The sequence below is a fragment of the Benincasa hispida genome, chromosome 1 (assembly GCF_027475165.1).
Source record: "Benincasa hispida cultivar pf3 chromosome 1, pf3_genome.v1.1, whole genome shotgun sequence".
Lineage (NCBI taxonomy): Eukaryota > Viridiplantae > Streptophyta > Magnoliopsida > Cucurbitales > Cucurbitaceae > Benincasa > Benincasa hispida.
The window spans coordinates 92680129-92693248 of NC_143478.1; the positions used below are offsets into that span (position 1 = coordinate 92680129).

The window sequence follows — 13120 nt, forward strand, 5'->3', positions numbered from 1 at the left end:
TAAATAAAAGGCCTATAATGACGTGCATTTCTGCCCGTCATCGCCGCATCAGTAGCGTTACCAAGATAAGATTTTCCACCTATATTCATATACTACAGACCATTTTGGTTATCACTCAAGATATGATCCACTTGTATGTCACCACAAACATACAAGTATGTTTGTGGTAAAGCTTATTGGTTTGTGGATAACCAGAGATTTTAAGTTTATTGGTTTGTGGTAAAGCAAATAAAACATGCAATTGAGCAAAAAACAAGATGTGAAGTAAATATCGTATATTATACAATACAAGCATTCGTACAAACTGTTTACAAACTATAGGACACAAGACTTTAGGGCATCAACCCCAACAATAAGAGGGCTAACGGTCAACCAGATATCTTGACCATCATGACAGTAATCAGGTAATGATGACCAAATATCTTGCGTGTATGGCCTCCAATTAATATGAAAAAAAAAGGATAATTAGACACCTAAAAAGTTTTTAATATTCATTTTTATATACATTTGTTACCTGATTGTGCATTAGTCAGTCAAATATTTGTCGATATACTAGCAACATATTTGCTAACTGTTCAGAGGCAACTAATACATCATTCCATCTAAAATTATAAAAAATACAATTAATTTATATTCTTACATAAAATGATAACGGAATAAATATATAAATGAAATAATACCTGACACTGAGTGGACGATAACTTGGGGCCTGTAATTGAACTTGAGGTGCTATTAAATCTATCATAAGCCCATACCTGCAGTAGTATCAATAGCCCTGCTATTTCGAATGCTTGTGCATTAGTAGCCCGAAAAAGTTATCTATAAAGCCATGCAAGAAAAGCACCACCCCACGAGTACGTATCAACATGCTTAAAATCAGACAGTAGAGGGAGAAACATAAGCTGTACCAGAGTGTTCGACTTGTCAGTGAACAAAAATCCTTCAATAAGATGCATAATGTATGTTTGTGCATACCTATGTACGTTGATGTCGTCGGCATCGAGAAGCAATTCTAGAAATTGGGATGCTAACCATAGGATACTCAATCTTGAGCCTTTCAGGTCATCTGGTAGAATGCCCAATAGCTCGTCAAAAACAGTTTTCCAATCATATTGTAATGAACCTATCAAAGGTTCTGCGTCCACTCGCAACTCAAACTGAATGATAACATCCTACAATGTAATTGAATATTCCCCACAAGGCAAGTGAAATGTGTGGGTTTCTGGCCTCCAATGCTCTACTAAACCAGTAATGAGGTGCCAATCAAGTTGGATAAATCCAATCTGTACAACCCCAAGAAAACCAGCCTATTGAACGTAACGAGTAATACATGGATTAAAAGGGATAATATGTTGTGTAGATTGTTGGAGTATATCAGCAAGCAGTGGAAGCAACAAGGATCAATAAGCACTCTAATTCATTAATTTTGGCAGTAACTAAAGCATGATCATATTATAACTTCTTGAAATCTTGATTCTCAGCTGCAAACTTCTCCAAATCTTGCTGTAAACCACCTCAAGATCTTCCTCACTATTCTCTTGGAACTTTAGATTGAATTGTGGGACTCAAAATAATTTTGAATGAAGGAAACTTGGAGAAGAACACACTGCTACAACCCACTTGAAGAACAACTTCTTCAACCCAAATTTTTCATCAAAAATTTTATAGATGCATGCCTTAATTCCACTCCAATCTTCTTTATATATTGCAGGTTATCATGCAAAGAAGATGGTTGCATGAGATGCAGTTCATACTTAGAGTTATTGAAGCAAAAAATAAGTGGGTTTTGTGTGAGCAAGTTTGAAGGTGTTAATGGAAAATATCATAATTCCATTTTGTGTTTCAAACTTTTTCAATTTTTACCAAAATGATTTCAAAAATCAATTTGATTTCTAAAATTGAAAATATTATTAATTTTGCAAAATTAATTTCATAAATAATTTTTTCTAAGAAAATTAATAAATAATTATTTAAACAATTTAATTAATTCTAATTAATTTAATATCAAATATTAAATTAATTTTACTCAAATCCACCTTCATATATTTAAATCATATTTAAATATTAGTTTTTCTATTCCGTTTAATTCTTAAAATTAAACGTGTATTGATTCATTTAATTCTAATTTGAACGTTTCAAATTAACTTATCACGTTACTCTAAAGCTAATCCATTTACGAGCTAGTAGAGGGACCTCACGGGCCTACAGATCATGGGCTCCAATGATCCGAGATTAATTGGCTAAACTCATTACACCGAATTAACCCCCATTCATTAACTAATGGGTCACTCCACTAAAGCTCATAGTTGAACTCCCTTCACTGTAGATATATTATGTCCACTCGATATAACCATGATTAGTAAGTTAACCCTTCATAGGTTGTTCGTAATACAATTGGGTCAAATGTCTATTTTATCTCCAAGATTACCTCTTGTTCCTTAAGTTCCACTGATCCTCTAATGAACAATTGATCTGCGATCCAATCAACAAACTGGGTCCCTCTCGGGCGAATGAGAGGGTAAGGCCCCTTGTTCAAGACCTGGAGTCAGGAGTTAAGAGAACATCTCTACTATCCCTAAAAGTAGGTAGGAGTGAATTCCTTCTTGCACCCTATGTCCCCAGCTATCTACCCGGACTTACCCTTGAAATTGAGGTTTATTGAGCCGGCGCTGTTGAGTCAACCCTCACTTATGAAAATCTAAAGATAATCCCTGAATAAGCAGGAGTTCATAGTTAGCTCAGGATTAAGGTCAAGTTAGCTAGGTCATCCCTTTAAAATAGTCAGTCTTAAACAGTAAACAACATTATAAAGTAAGAGTGACCGATTTCGTGGTCCGATCTTGTACAAAACCATTTGCACAGATGACCCCCACTCCTCATGTCATAACATGTACGCATTAGGATCACTTCATTTGTAGCACTTACAACTCTTTGTAACAACTACAGAGTAGGCCGCATCCAATAGTGTTACCAAAATAAGGCACCCAACCTTATTCATATACTATAGATCATTTTGACTATTTACTCGAACCTGATCTACTTTTATGTCTCCGTTTAAGTACTCATGTAATAGTCATGGATTTTTTTAGGTTTATTGGATTTCTAATAAGCAATACATATATTCAATAACAACTTATTGAATTTTCAAAATAAGTTTTATTGTTTACAAACCAAAAGTTTTAGGACATAGAACCCAACAAAGATGCCTCCCTTCTCCGACAACCCAAAGCTACGGTAGAAGAACTATCCCATATCAATTGTGAACGATGGGTCTTTTATTGATATAGTTGCACATGTTTAGAAGGACTGGGCTCGATTACCTAAGAAATTCAAATTCCATTACATATAGTCAATTCCATAAAAAATATAATTACATAAAAAATGGATTACATAACAAAGTCATCAATGGCTCGAAGAGGAAGAGCCTAATGTACGTTGTGGACAAGTACACTTGTTATGCCCTTCTCCCTTGCAAATTATACATCAAACTTTTGGTTAGCCTCTTTCCAATCCATTTCATTATGAATGCACCTACTTTTTGGCCGACCCTGTTCTCTTAGTAAGTCGACATTTAGATGAACTTCTGTAAATGATAATTCTAGCCAATAATCTGGGTGTTGTATTGGATGTAAGCGACCCTCGTAATATTGCTTGAAATTAGACAATTTATAGCATTCATCAATAAGAGGTATGTATGTCAAATGCATGTAATTACAAACTGCAATTACATGAGAGCATGGAATCTTGAATGACTGCCACTTATTACAAAACTTTTGTGTGTTAGCCTTTATAGGGAGAAATCATACTTGTGTTAGCCTTTATAGGGAGAAATCATACTTATGCTACTTTGTACTTCAAAAGTTTGAGTTTCCCTAGCAATAGATATCACATGCTCGTTTTTCCCACCTCTTAAGCTTTCTCATGGCATATTCTGTACACATGTCCCCATGGTCAAATGCTTCGCTTCTCTCTTGTCTTCGACGTTCAAAATACAGTATTATGCGATAGAATGTTAGCCTAACCAAAGAAGTAATCGGTAACATTCTAGCACCTCTCAAAAACACCATCCATACATTCAGCTGCATAGCTTGTCATCTACTTATAGCGGTACCTATCATCATGTATTGTGTCCGTTTTTTAAGTCAATATCAGAAAAATATTCAAGGCTTCAAGGTTCAATTGTTTCAACTCTTTCATGCACCGAATGAATTTGCGTCTTTGGTGTTGATTTCCTGCCTTAAACATCAAATCTTTCAGTTGCTTCGATTTATATTTCGTATTGAAATTACTAGCAACATGGCGAAGACAATATCGATGGTACACTCTAAGTTCACTCCAACCAATTTCCTCATTATCAATTGTAGCAAGAATGCCCTTATGTCTATCGAAAATCAAGCAAATACCATTTTGTTAGGTAACATATTCATGAAATGCCTAAAAAACCATGACCACTGGGACAAATTTTCACATTCAACGAAGCAAAAGCAAGGGAAAATATATGCCCGTTTTCATTAATAGATAAGACGATCAATAATTTTCCCTTATACTTTCCGTAGAGATGAGTTCACCATGGATTAATAGTCTACAATATTTGAACCCTTCTCTTGCAGGACCGACGGACCAGAAAACTCGATAAAAAATAGTTGTACCTGGCACATCAGATGGAAGGAAATACCAATTTGATCGTGTTCTTGAATTGTAATGAACAACAACACTCAACCAATACGGAAGCTCTGAATATGCTTTCTCCCAATCACCAAACACAACAATTAATGCTTTTCTCTTGGCTTGCCACGCCCGTTTATAATTAACCTTATACCCATATTGTTTTTTAATTGCTTCTTGGAGTAGGTCCACAGGTACCTCAGGATCAACTCTAGCCATGTTTTGGATTTCAATACTCATAAAATTTGAATCAAGCTGTGAATGATCTTGTGTCAATTATGAGTACAAACATGAGTGCTCCCCTTCAAGTCTAGTGATTTCAAACATCTCATGAGTTTTACGCTGACATGCTCGTAACTTTCAATCACGACCATCTTTCCATTGTTTGCATCTCACATTCCAAACATCTTGATTTGATTCTATTACGATAATCTCATAGTGTTTTGTCACGCAGTGTTTTTTTATAGCAAGTTGTAAATCTTCTTTACTATCAAATAACATTTATTTTTGTATTAAACTAGAATTATCTACACATTTACTCCTTTCCTCTAATGTTGACCATCTTCACAAGTTGAATTAGTTGAATTAGTAATTTTCCAATCTATTTGTGTGAACATCTCTAACATTACCAACTCAAGATCATGTTTCCCACTTCTATCGTTTCTAAATAATTCATCAAGTTCTACATCAATATAGGTCTCTATCATTTTCAGGTTCAAAAATGACTAAATCTTCAAGACGCATCGACATATTTACTCAAATTTTTATAACTGTTATAGTTGACAAAAAATATATTAATACGACAAAAAGTTTGTTTCATCTTTTAAGTAGCCCAAATAAATTATTACTCCAAACAATCCAAATATTTTTTTTTATGACCAGTCCAAATATTTTCTTAAATCAACCCAAATTCAAATGAAAAAAAAAAAATCGAATACACTTCAATCAAATGAAACATTCCAATTGTCACTTAAAAAAAAATCCAAATTATGATATAGTCCAATAAAAATCAGCCCAAAAAATCATCCCAAAAAAATCTAAAAAAATCAACAGTCCAAGTTATAAAATCAACATTCCAAGTTATGATATTCAACTATAGAAAAAAGTAATCAGCCCAAATCTAAGATCTATGGAATATAAAGTTAAATCAGTCCAAATGAAAACAAAATAGTAGATTTATGGAGGAATCTCTATTTTTTATGCACAATCTCATATATTGGAAACAAAAATAAATAAATAAATAAAAACTTTACCTACGGCGGACGGCAACAACAACAAGCTCGGTGGATAGTGACAGCAACAAGATCGATGGATGGCGGCAACAACTGATCGGCAGACGCCAGAGGCAGATGAACCAGAGACTGTGAGAAAGGAAGAAAGTTGAAAAGTTTCAAGTGGGAAAAAAGAGAATGGGGTATAGGGTTTATTGGGACCACTAAGTCGTGGACCCGGTACACGACTTAGGGTAATCGTGGACCCCATCCATGATTACTTGGTCAACGCTGCATGACTTTCCATGTGACAGTCTGCGTGTGTCAGGTTACTGCCAGGACTGGCTGATTCACGTACCTGGAAGAAAGTCGTGTACGGGTACACGATTTATGGCTAATCGTGTATCGGGTCCACGATTACAAAACCTATTTTGACAATAGTTTCAGCCCAACCCTATTTTCATTGATAATTATTAAAATAATATTATTATAAAATGTTATAATTAAATAAATCTTGTATGTGCATATAATGTACCATGTAGATTTAACATCCCACTACAAAAAGCATATAGCATGCATTGAAAGTACATTATCTATGGTTATAATATATAGTATGCATGTATTAGTGTTTTATATTTTTAATATAAAATGTTATATTAAATTGTGAAATGACCTGATGAATGTTATGGATTAGAAACATGTCTATTTTATAAAGTGTTACAAAATGAATTAGACATTTAAAATCTATAACAAAGATAAGATACATGTTCACCTAAAGTTAACAAATAACAACTTATTTTAAATAATTAAAATAGGTTGTTATCTTGTAAAAAACACACATATATATATTACATGAATTGAGTGAATTAAACTTTTAGTTTTGAAGTTGATAGTCAATACTTTATATCTATCAAACTATGTTCATTTGGATTATTTGGAAGTTTAATTCTCATAAATTATTGGTTAAACTACAATGTTATTGTCTGAACTTTCATGTTTGGGTTTAATATACTCATAACTTTAGAGAATCTTCAAATGGTCTTTGAATTTTAATTTTGAGTTTAATAAATATTTTGACATATATAAATTTGTTATCAATTTTTTTTTAGGACGTTAAACTTTCAATTTTTTTAAAAATTTTAGTAAGTTCGTGAAATATTTTAAAAAGCAAAATGTATCAAAGACCTACACCAAATAACTACCAGACATAAAATTGAAAATCTAGAAATTTATTGGACATAGAGTTGAAAGGTTAAGAGACTTATTTGACAAATTTAAATGTCCAGTGACTTATTATTATTGGTCAAAGATTAAAAATTCTAAAACTTAAAGTTTAGGAACAAAATTGACAAATTTAAGTTCCATTCGATAACCGGTTATTTCCAATTAAATTGAGATCTCTAACCACAACACCATATTAACTTAAATCAGGTTTTAACAATTTTAATTAGAGCAAACATATTCTTAAACTCTCTTAAAAAACTCTTAAAATGGCTCTTTTTGTTTTTAAACGGATATTCAAATTGAAAGTTTAGACTTTATACTATAATTGAGTCATGCAAAAGTTATAAATTGTTTTATTTTTTAAATAATATATTTGTGACTAATAACAAACATTTATTTTCTAAACGTAACTTATATTAGTGTTTGGTTTTGAGATGGCTTAATTGTCTTGTCGTGGCCAAATTTTCTACTTTTTCTTTTATTTATTATAAATGATAAAATATCAATAAGAGAAGTGAGAAACTTATAAAACAAGAATTATTATATTCCATTGCTTGTTAGAATGGAATTAGGATTTCAAAATGGATATATTTCTACAACCACAGAATTTGCTAGATACATTCTTCAGACCTTGTTAGGTATAGACCTTGATTACTTTTCTTTGTGTTGGTATCTATATTTTCTTAAAAAAAGAAATCAAAATCCAAACTAAATTTAAAATATGAAAACGCTAGGTTCCATAGATCACGATTTTGTTATTAGTTTTATATATTAAAAAAATATAAAAACGTTAATAAAAATCAACTCATAATTTATTTTTGTTCAATTAAAAAATATGTATATATTATGAATTATATCGGAAGGAATCAAACTACTCATTAGAAGAGTGGGAACGCGTGTACTTTCAAAATTCGTTTTGGAAATCGTGAAAAATAGAGAAACATATAGAATATGGGATAAACATAAAATACATAAGCATGTTTTTACGGGGGAAGAAATGACTTACCCTTGAAGACAATCTTCTTGGAGAACCCCTCCGTGTCACGAATACTTCGCACCACAAACATCTCTCTTGATCTCAACATTCCGTAGGAACACCAACAGGACACCACCACTTGGTTTCCTTGCTCTTCTCCAACAAGAATCGAGATGGTGGGATCTCTATTTTAGAGAAGGAAAGAATGCTTTTTACAGAAGAATTTTCTATAAAAAAATCTTTTGAGAGAGTTATGATACTTATAGAGGAAATCTATTCACATTACAGAGAACTCTTCTACTTTCAAACTCGCATAACAGTTAAGTGAAAATTAGTGTGAGGGGGGATAACTCCCCTTAATCTCACATAATTAACTCCCTTGCTAACTGTGGAGGAAGGGAGTTAACTTTTATATTTAATTTAATATTAAATGAAATTAAATTAAATAAATATCAATCAATCTAATTAATTAATCAATTATTTAAATATCATATATTTAATTATTATCACATTTGAATCATATCCAGAAGTATTTCTTCTTATATACTATAATTTTAATATGAATCTCATTCACATTAAACTTAATCTATAAGTTTAATAGGAATCTCATTCATATTAAATTTAACATATAGTTATAGATTTGAATTTTATTCAAATACATATTATCTCATACTAAATTTAACCTATAGTTATAAATTTGAATATTATTCAAATACATTATTCTCTCATATAACATATAGTTTTAATATGAATCATATTCATATTAATTTTAACTTATAGCTTTACATGAATCTCATTCATATAAATAATATGTGAATCTTATTAAAATATTTATCTCTCTCATATAATAAAGTATTCAAATCTTACAAAATTAAATCTATATGTATTTATATATAGTATATTAATTGTATCTTATACAATCAATTTTCTTATTTAATTTGAACAATGAAAATTAATCCAAAATGGATTGATTCTTGTTTTAACTTAGTAAGCTAGCAATGGAACCTTATGAACCTACAAATTAAAAGCTCCAATGATACGAGATTAATTAATTAAACTCTTTAACTAATTAATCAACATTTTTCATTAACGTCAGACCATTCTACTAAAAACTAACAACTGCACTCTTCACCATATATATATATATATATATATATATATATATATATATGTCCATGGATATAACCAATTTGCAGTAAGTTGATCCTTCATGAATATCACTCGTAATTACAGCTGGGTCAAATTACCATTTTTTTCTGAGGTTGAAATTAGGGAACTTGGAGATGATATCAGTTTTGTGTTAGAATTTTGTAAAAAAAATAAAAAAATAAAAAATCTATTTTTCTTCTAATTCTCCTTAAGTTGCCCAGATTCATGAAGTTCTTCGGTTCATTCAACATTTGATTTTATAGAAGAACATCATGCAACTCAATTGCACAACAATTTGACACCAAAATATCCTTTAATTTTAGAGGAAAATGAGTGTTAAACATAGTGGGAGAAGTGGAAAAGCTCACACCCTTTTTTATTTTTTTTTTTAAAAATGATTTTTCTTAAAACACAAATTAATTTGAATTTTCAAAAATTCAAAATTTAAAAGGAATTTTAATTTTATAAAATATTAATTACCATTCTTTAATTAGTATTAAATAAAATTAATTCTAAATAAATAATTAAACAATTTATTTAATTAATTAATTTAATATCAAATATTAAATTAATACAACACTTATTCCAAACATGAATTCCTATTCATGTAAAATATTAAAATATTTTCCAACTCTCCAATTTCGTTTATTTAGATAATTAAACATTTAATTATATCACATATAATTAATAATTCCCTTAAACTGAATTTGGAGATTTGAAATTCTCTCATCACACTATTTTAAGGTTAAGTCCATTTATAATAGACCTACAGATCATGAGGTCCAACGATCTGAGATTAATTGACAACTCTTTTAACTACCAATATTCGTTAACTACCAGGTCACTCCATTAAAGCCCAGTAGTTGCACTCTCCTCATCACTGTAGATATACTTCTGTCCACTTGATTTAACTATGATTAGTAATTCAATCATTCACAGGTTGTTCGTATTAACAGTTGGATCAAATTACCATTTTACCCTTGTAATACATCTTGCTCCTTAAGTCTCCACTGATCCATTAATGAACAATTGGTTTATGTTCATACCAATAAATCGAGTCCCTCTCAGTCATAGAGAGAGCGGGGCTCCTTGTTTAAGACTAGGAGTCAGTACTTAAGGAACAACTGTTGGATCGATATGGCAACCCTAGAGGAGGTGAATGGGGTTTAATTAAATTTTTTTTTTCCTAAATTAACCCAATTAAACTAATTAATACACGTTTTATAAATAATAAGAAAAATTCAATTTATGCAACAAATAAGATGACAAAAAGTGTGATATTTAATTCTATCAAATTTTAGCAAATAAATAAGAACAAACTAAAACATATAATAAATTGCTTAAATTAATTGCAAAAATAAAAAGAAAAGAGTTAGAGAAGAAGACACCGTAATTTTTATAGTGGTTCGGTCAAACTCGACCTACTCCACTCTTTAAGTGCCTCTTGGGAATTTGAATAAAATCTTTCCGACTCTTTCCACGGATTAGAGCCCAACCATTATACCACCGCTCCTTTTACGGGTTCAAGAACAAACCCGATCCTTTCCACGGTTTAGGATCAAACCGTTACAAATGTTGGAATTTTTGAAGAACACAATACAACTCTCACTAGAGTGGATTTACAAGTTTAAGCACTCAACAAATTTATCCTCACAATACAATAACACTCTCTCAAGAATAAGATGAAAAGAAAAAAAAATGGGAACTTAGAGAGAGCAACAATGGAACTTTTGAGTTTTGGAGGATTATGAAATGTAAAATTTGTTAGTTTAAAATTTGGAGAGGAAGATGGTTTATATAGAGATGGAAAGATTTTTAGAAACCATAATTAATTTGGACCATTGGATTTTGGAAAAGAAAAATCAATGGTAGAGATTTTAAATTAAACTAGTCGTTAGATACAAACAAAATATAATATTAAATTCCTTTTCTTTTGAAATTCATTTTCTTTTTAAAATTAATCCAAAAAAAAAAAAAATATACCATGTGTCAAAAACTAGCCGTTAGACACAAATATAAAATAATATTAAATTCATTTTCCTTTTAATTCATTTTCTTTTTAAATTCATTCTTTTTAAATCAATCCAAAAATCAAAAGTTCATCATATGTTAATCTCTTAATGATCCACTATTCAACCAATATGTTGCCACATATCTACATGCAAATGATCTGGTTATGCCACGTCATCCACCACGGTATTTTCTCTATAGACTTGTTTCGGTCATATCGTCTTCGTTTTAGCTCCGATTTGAGTGATTCAAGAGGTGTTGGAATCGTTGTTCCGAGCTCTATGCTATGGACATATTAAAACACTAAAATTTTTAGTAATTAAAAATTGAGTTTGTTATCATCAAAACATTTATTAATTAATTAATTTGGGATTAATAGCCAAAAGGCCAACAACAACCTATCTGCTAACCCTGAAACAAGTAGGGGTGAATTTCATCTTGTAGAACTATGTCCCCAGTTATCTATCTGATCTTACCCCTAAATGGGAGGCTTATTAAGCGGCTATGTTGAGCCACTCTCATCCATGCAGATTAAAGGATAATACCGAATAAATAGAAGTTCATAATTAGCTCAAGATTAAGATCGAGTGACCTTAGATAATCGATTTGAAATATTAAGTTTTAACAGTAAACGACGTTATAAAAAAAAGGGACTATTTCGTGACTTGATCTTATGCAAACATCTTTTTCATAGGATGCCCCCACTCGCATGTCTCCACATGAACGATTTCAGGATCACATCGTTTGTATCAAATACAAAGCGGGCCGCATCCATAGTATCCCCAAGATAAGGTGTTCAACTCTATCTTTATACTTATAGACCGTTTTAGCTATATACCTTAACTTGATCCATTTTTATGTCTCCACATAAAGTTCAAGCATTCATGACATAGCCAGAGGTTCGTTAGTTTATTGGATTTAGGCTTTAACAAGTGCAATTTACATATTCAATAACAACTTTATTGCAAATAGTACAAGTTTAACGTTTACAAAACTGTGAGTTTTAGGACATATAACCCAACATTATAATCCTACCATAAACAAAAACCTCTCATGCCAGTTAGAGGGAGGAGCCCTATTGTTCAAGACGTGGAATCAGCATTTAAGGGAGAAATTCATCTACTTATCCTAAAGATGGGAAGAAGTGAATTCTATATTGTGTAACTATGTTTCCAACTCCCTACTCGGACAAATCCCCAAAATGGTATGTTTATTGAGTCGGCGAATCTGACCACTCTCACCCATATAGATCAAAGGACTGCCCCCATAGACAAGAGTTCACAACTCACTCAAGATTAAGGTCGAGTCACTTATAGTCATCTTATGAAATGTTAATCTCTTCAATCAACAGTGTTATAAAGAGAGTAATCATTTCGCGGTCCGGTTTTATACAAACTCTTTGTATAAAATACCCTCACTTGCATATCTCCACATGAATGATTATGATCAAATCATTTGTAACACTTTACAACTTTTGTAACAATTACATAGTAGATCATATCCGTAGTGTCACCAGGGTAAGACACTCAACCTTATCCATATACTACAGATCATCTAGGTTATTACTTAAACACGATTCACTTGTATGTCAACCACATACATGTTTAAGTTACATAAAATAACTTTAAATCTTTCTGTAATAGATTATTACATATATAACATAATCAACCATTATTTCAAATAACATACTACGAAACTTTAAGGCATACATCCCAACAATATCACATTGTAAAATAATAATTATACAAATTTGTAATTAACATCAAACATGTTCATAAATTAATAGTATCTACCAATTAATAAATATATTATATAAAATATGAAGATCTAATTTCTAACTTTGCTGCTAAAAACACATACGAAAATATAAAATACAACAACATTT

General features: G+C 31.1%; 1 long non-coding RNA gene across 2 annotated transcripts; it reads right to left on the reverse strand.

The window, feature by feature from the left end:
- Nucleotides 1-260: 260 nt before the first annotated feature.
- On the reverse strand, nt 261-8457 carry LOC150038853 (uncharacterized). 2 transcript variants are annotated; one of them, XR_016524917.1, is made up of 4 exons: nt 8107-8457; nt 5919-6026; nt 681-775; nt 261-602 (listed from the first exon to the last, which is right to left on the reverse strand). It is a non-coding gene; the product is annotated as an uncharacterized LOC150038853 (long non-coding RNA). The 2 variants fall into 2 exon arrangements; XR_016524918.1 differs by lacking the exons at nt 261-602; nt 681-775 and adding an exon at nt 3071-3320 and having other exon boundaries at nt 8107-8429.
- Nucleotides 8458-13120: the final 4663 nt, after the last annotated feature.